At 50.4% G+C, this 6,775-nt stretch overlaps 1 protein-coding gene across 1 annotated transcript in view; it reads left to right on the top strand.

The window, feature by feature from the left end:
* The first annotated feature begins 340 nt into the window (after positions 1 to 340).
* Positions 341 to 6,775, top strand: part of KANK4 (KN motif and ankyrin repeat domains 4) — a 67,081-nt gene continuing 60,646 nt past the window's right edge. Inside the window, exon 1 of the mRNA XM_036026200.1 lies at positions 341 to 600. The gene's annotated coding sequence lies outside the window, so the exon portion shown is untranslated. The remainder of the gene's footprint in view (positions 601 to 6,775) is intronic.

Genomic DNA, 6,775 nt, shown 5'->3' with positions numbered 1-6,775 from the left:
TATACGGTGAGGATACAAATGCCCCACTAACTGTTGTGGCGAAAACAAACTGAGATAAATGCATGTGAAAGCACTTTTGGAAAGCTGAAACGCACTATATACAGATGAGGAGTTTTCAGGTCTCTTTTCAAAAAGTTTTTCTTCCAAACTCTGTCCAAGGCCTTCTGGAGTTTATCAAAGCTAAGACCCTCCCCTCAGTTTCGCAGTGCTGCCCCTTCCTACACACCAAAGCCCGCGCCGCGTCAGGAGTCTTTTTTTTTTTTTTTTTTCCGTGGCGAAGGCGGGGTCTCGGGTGGTGTTGGCAGCCGGCTACGCCAGGCGAGGCTTCCGCCGGCTGCTCGGGGCCAGTCCCGCAGCGGCCGCGGTGGGTGTGACCCGCAGGGTGTGCGCCCCAGGCCCAGGCCGAACCCGCTGGCGAGAGGGCGCCCAAGGGTGTGCGCGCTCCGGACGCCGGGTGTGCGCCAGCCCCGGGGTGCGCGCCCGAGACGGGGACTGTGCACCCGGAGACTGCGTGCACCCCGAAGCCGGGTGTGAGCCGGCCCCTGGCACTGCCGACCGGCCGCCCGCCCGCCTCGCACCGGACGCCCTCAGCTCGCCAAGGTAAGGCGCCCAGCGGCCCCAGCCTGCGGAGTGCATTGGTGGGGCAAGCGGGCACCCAGCAGGGCTAACCCGAGTGTTGGCCCCCGCCACTCTCCTCTGACTCTGCCGTCCGTCTCGTCCCCTCCTTGCGCCGCGCGTCCCTGGAACCCCTGAAGGCAGACGCTGCGGCAGCCTGGGCCGACCTGGAGTCCCCGCTTGAGGTCCGAGACGGCGCGGGAAGAAGGGCTGCCCAAGGGCAGGAACCTCTCCCCTTCCGTCCTGACTGGCTCCCCGCGCCCGGATGCTGGGTACAGAGGAGACCAGTGAGGAGTGGGAAGGCCGCGTTGTCCTTGCGGCTAGGTGGTGCAGCCCCCGCCCAGAGCTTCTGAGCGGAGCGCTGTGGTCCGGGATGCAGCTTGCGGGACTTGGACGCCCTGCCGCTGTCTCCCAGGACTACCCGAAATCAAGCTCGTAGCCTCCCTTTTTTATCACAAAAGCCGGCCCCCAATTCCTACCCTGGTGGCCCTCGGCCCCTGGCTGAACTTCCCAGCGCTCCAGCTGGGCTACGACCTTGGGTGGAGGCAGTCGGGCTGCTCCGGTGCGCTGGCAGCCAAGGGCGCTTTTTGCGATCCTGTGTACCTCTTGGTACCTTTCCCTCTTCTGTACCTCTCCCTCTCATCTCTGTTTTAAGGTCAAACTTTTGAGCTCAAGTACTTTGTCCCAGCAGAGTGACCAGTTACTTAGCCTGGGAGTTGGAAAGTGGCGCCCCGTGGACCCCGATAACCAAGTCTGAATCTGAGCTTGCCCTGGGGCATCTGCTAGGACTTCAGAACTAGCGGTTTTAGCTCACAAGTGCCTTAGAGTGCTGGAATGGAGGGAGAGGAAGAGACATTTTCCAGGAAAGGGATAAGGAGGTTCCCCCCTTTCTGAGGATGCCACCTTGAAAGTTCTATTGACCAAGTAGTTCTGGGAATGCTCAGACGCACCCAGTGACCAGATTGAGTCCTGAGAGAAAGCATATTGAATTAAACACAATTCCCAAGGACCTGCTTGGGCGAGTAAACGAAATGATGGTTCCTTAGAGTGTTTCAAGGTGTGACACGGCAAACACTTGGGATAGAAACAGTCCGCTCTGATACTGCCACGTCAAGTCCAGCCCTCCCATCCTGTCCAAAACTCCTCATTGGACCATAATGTGAATTGTGTGGGCTGTAAAAGGGCAGTGAGAATGGGGAATGGCTCAGGGTCCACACAAGACGTTGCATTCAGTCAACAAATACTTGCTCTGAGCCAGGCACAGGCAAGGTACTGGGATAGAAAAATGAACAAAATTGGCAGTACCTGGCCTCATGGAGCTTGCAGTCCAGCGGCCAAGACCAACATGAAGCAAATCACTCGAATAAATATACAATTAAGAAGTGCTGACTTCTTTAAAAGAAAAGGATAAGGTACTATGAGAATCTGTGATAGGTACAGCACTGACTCAGAAGACTAATTGGAGTTAACTCATTGAGGAGTGTGGGAAGAGCCTTCAAGGCAGAAGGAACAGCATGTGAGAGGGCCCTGAGTTGACTAGCAGAGTCGACTAGAGGAGCTAAAAGTCGACTGAAAGACTGTTTCCTAAGTGACAAGTAGGGGTCCAACCAATTGGGCATGCCCTGTACTTCAGCATCCCATCACCTGGGCCAATCAGTAACTTCCTCTCAGCCATTATAATGGGCAATTGGAGTGCCCCTGGCTGGGATAGAAAGAGGGAGAGACTGACAGTCAGGTGTCAGACTCACCCCCAGTACATACCAGCACCTGGGTCAGATAGCCCATGCCCACGCAGGGTGCCAAGGAGCAGCAGGTCTGTCCTCCAATTATTCCCTATTGCCAGCCATGTTTACAATTGATCAAGGCCTCTCCATTCAACATTTAGGAAGGTTCATGCTGGGCATGGTGGCTCATCTTAGACTTTTGAAACTAGAATGAACTCATGGCCCGCAATGTAATTCCTAACATGATATTTCCTAGCCTTGGCCTGCATACCTTTCCAGCCTCATTTCTATCACTCCATCTCCTCCCTTCTCAATGAGCACTCTCTGTTCTATTCACAATTATACCCCAAGCAGTTCCTGCACATATTGCCTTTGCACATGCTGTCCTTTGTGTAAAATATCAGTGAATGCACACTCAGCTTTCAATTTCAACATTAACCTTAAGGTATCCTTACCCCACCTGCATCCCAGCCAAGGCCTTTCCTGACCAGAGTCAAATGCTCCACTTTTCTGTTTCCAGTGCTCCCTGGATGTGCTTGTGTCGGTGAGCATCAGCTGCACCGTGCAACTTAAAAGCAGGTCTCTCTTGTCATACTGTGTCCCAAGTACCTAGCACAGAAAAGGACACATGGAAGGTGCTCAGTTAAATGCTTGTTGGATGAAAACTCTCTAATCTAGTATTTCTTAACATTTTTTAGTGGGGGGATTATTAGATATGTCTCTGAAATTTTATTGAAAACAAGGGATACTCTTCCCCAAATGTATACAACCTAAAATATCTTGCATGCAGTGTTACATGATCCACTCCCCTCCCCACTGACCCCGTTTCCTGAACTTTGGACTATAATTTTACAGGAAACAGAGGCCAATGAGGTGCAATGACTGCCCAAGCATCTGCAGCTGGTTAAGAACATGAACCTCTCCCGACCCCCGCAACACACGCCACCCCCAGCTCCTGACTCCCAGTCCAGGGCTCCTTTCAGCGCTCTCTGCTTCTGTTAGCCAAGTAGCTTCCCTTTGTCCCTGGCACCTTGTGAATGCCATTGCACATGGCTGGAAGATGGATATCTTGGTTTTGCTTCAGTTCAGTAGCAGCCTAAGGTGTGACAGAGAAAAATCTTATTATGGGCAGAGTTGACAATTAGGAAGACAGATGGGTCATCTCCCTGGCCCGTTCGCTGCCCCTTGCCTGCAGTGCTATTACATCTGTTTTAGCTGGAGGAGGGTCACATGTGCTTCACAGTTATCTTCTGGGCCTTGGATTGAGCCATATGGGCCAGATTTGGAAATGCTCTGGATAGGCCATTGAGATCAGGCGCCCAGCTCTTGGTCTTACCAAAGGCTTCTTCCCCATAGTGCAGGCCTAGGGGAATGAATGGAGAGACTGGGGTTCTTGCTTGTTGCCGCTGGAGGTCTTGCCTGCCGGTCTGGCCTCCCTCCTGCTTTCTGCAACAGGTGAAGACACCTACCTCAGGCTACTGGGCTGAGCAGTGCCTTCTTATCTGCAGATCAGGATCAGTAATTCACTCATTCATCAAAACTGCACTGAGTCTCTGCCCTGTACCAGGTACTGTGCTGATTCTAGTTTACAAGGAAGGGTCATGAAGTGTGAGCCAGCGGTATGTGGTTCAGCTGTGTGTGGGAAGGGAAGAGGGTGTGGATTTTACTTCTAATTCAACCCATCCCTTGGGAGGTATGGTAGGGAGGACAGTTAGACTTCTGAATGCTGAGAATGTGTTCACTTTTAAAACTCTGATCTCATGCAAGTTATGTCATCTCTGGGGATGGGTGGGGGAACTGAATTTTCTATCTCTGGGCAGTTGTACAGACACAGTTATCACATTTCAGATGGCAGATCCACTTACTTCTGTATGTGACACAGGAGCAGTACAGTATAATAAAGGGTACCCGTGGATCAAACCCTGGCACATTTAATCCTCAGAATAATCCTAGAGATAGTTACAATCATAATCCCCAATATGTAGATGAGGAAACTGAGGCTCAGAGAGGTTACGTGACTTGCCCAGGGTTATGGAGCTAATAATGATAACATTAGGATTCACTGAGCACTCTGTCCCTGGAGATCAGACCACTTTGCTATTTTATAGCAGAGTATGTGGAAAGAGACACAAGCTTGGAGGCAGGAGAATCCAGGAACTGGTGCCTAAATCTGTTGCTACCTAGCTGTGTGATTTACAGCTGGATCCCTAACCTCTCTGTGCCTCAGGATACTAATCTCCCAGACCCAGAGTTTGGACAAAGAGGCTCCTAATAGATGTCATTCTCTCAACAGTTTCCAGTCTATGTGGATAATATTTCAAAGTAGGATTAAAGGAAAGAAGAGGGGCCCTCTGGCTAAAAGTAGGCCTGCAGCAGTTTCGGGATAAAATAAATGTTGCCCCAAGATTTCAAATAGCTGGTTAATGTGATATGCAGGCATTTACAGATTGGCGGTGTCTGAAGAAGCAGGCTGACTGCTCCTTCTCCAAGGGCAAGAAGTCTGTTTTCAAAAGAACGCCTCACTGTCTCACGGGGGCCTTGGGGCCTGGACCCTGCCCCTCACAGAGCTTTCCGGGGACACAGGCATTGTGAGAGAAAACAGAAATCCCAATTCCCACCCTCCTCCCCATTTCTCCCCCCAAAGTAAATAAAACTTATCGACTAGATAAATATATTTTTTTAATGTGGCTGTGGCTTTTCCCCCTTTGTGTGGAAGGATGCTTTGTGTCTGCAGTTTCCTCTGGTATGTCTAGTTTGTGGCTCCGATGTCAAGTGACAAGTGGGGAGAACTATGGCATTGGGGAGAATTTGCGCCGTGCAAAGATAAAAGAGCGGAATTCAGTGCTGATTTCTCTCCACAACCTGGTTTCTGCCCAGAAGCCAGAGATGCTGACTCTCAGTGAAATCGATTTTGATTTTCATAGCAGAGCACCAGGCAGCGGGGCTGAGTGTTTCCAGGTGCTGTGCTCATCGGCTGTTTGCGTATCGCTCCCCACTCCCTTCCCCCTTGGAAAACGTAGCCATTCTGCTCTTGGGGAGCAGTTTAAATGACCGGGCACGTCAAGCAGGATGGTGGCTGAATATGTCCCTGTATGGTCACATTTACTGGGTTCAGCACTGAGTGTGTGTGTGGCTGGGGTGGGGAGGGGATGTTTTACTAGTAATGCTTAAGTTTTTTAAGAAATGGTTCTCATGTATCATTTATGTGATTTTAAATAAATAAATAATAAAGGCTATCATCCCTCTGCTCCTCAAAATAAAAAAGAGGAGGAGAAGAGAAGGGAAAAATTCTTCACCATTTTACTAGCCCTGGGAGCCCAAGCAAATGACTCAACTATTTTTTTAAGATTTCATTGATTTATTTTTAGAAAAAAGGGAAGGAGAAAAAGAGGGAGAGAAACAAGGATAGGTTGCCTCTCACCTACCCCAACTGGGGACCTGGCCTGCCCTGACCAGCAATTGAACCTGCAGGCTTCAATTCCCAGGCCAGCACTCAGTCCACTGAGCCACACCAGCCAGGGTGCAAGTGACTCAACTTTTCACCTTCCTCATCTGTAAAGCGCTATTGACAATGTGGATTTAGGGCTCTTGTGATACAGACAATAGGAACTCCCTGAAGCCAATTCCAGTGAAGAGGGTGAAGAGTTGTCACGTGCAGCACTGCTATCTAAGCACCAGCCTGGTGGGACGCAAGGCACCCTTGAGGCGGGGTGGAGAGGGTCCTGAGTTCAAGGCTATTCCACGAGTACAACAGCCCCTGGTCTCCACTTTGGATGCCTTTGGCTCAACTCAGCACTTCCCTCCCCACCCCGTCACCATACTATCGCACTAACCTCTCCTTTGCTGCTTAGTTCAAGTTCCAAAGAGGATCCTGTTGTGAGAGCTCGGTTCTCCGGAAGCTGAGGCTTTCTTCCCAGGCCATGTCTTGGCCAGTCTCCGGTCCACCTGGGCATAGGATATTGCTGAGGCACAAGTCCTCACTGGGCCAATGACAGGGGAGAGGAGGACAGAGGACAGTCAGAGGCATAGAACTTGACCTTCTGGAGGATAGGGAGGTGGGCAGAGACTCCCTACGAAGGAAAGGAAGGTAAGCTGGAACTCAGAATTATGCCCAATACAAATACCGAGTTGTAAAGGGTTTTTAAATTGGGGTTGACAGCACATGTACAGAATTCAGAGGAGCCTGTGAACTTGGTGGTGAAAAACAATAACATCTTTATTTAATATTTTCTTCAGTTATGGATGTAGGCAACAAACACAATGTATTTTCAGTACCTGTGACATTATTACCAGTAGAAATCACAGACATTTTCGCATCACGTTTCCGCTGCTGCAGGCATCTTGACCTGATTCATGCCCATCGCAGCTCTGAGATGAAAGCAGTCGTTACACCCGCTGCTAGAGCATGCTATTAATGTGTTAATAAAGAGCATATA

Source organism: Phyllostomus discolor, chromosome 5 (assembly GCF_004126475.2).
Source record: "Phyllostomus discolor isolate MPI-MPIP mPhyDis1 chromosome 5, mPhyDis1.pri.v3, whole genome shotgun sequence".
Taxonomy (NCBI): domain Eukaryota; kingdom Metazoa; phylum Chordata; class Mammalia; order Chiroptera; family Phyllostomidae; genus Phyllostomus; species Phyllostomus discolor.
The sequence above is the reverse complement of the archived record's forward strand: the minus strand, read 5'-3'. Positions and strand labels throughout refer to the sequence as shown.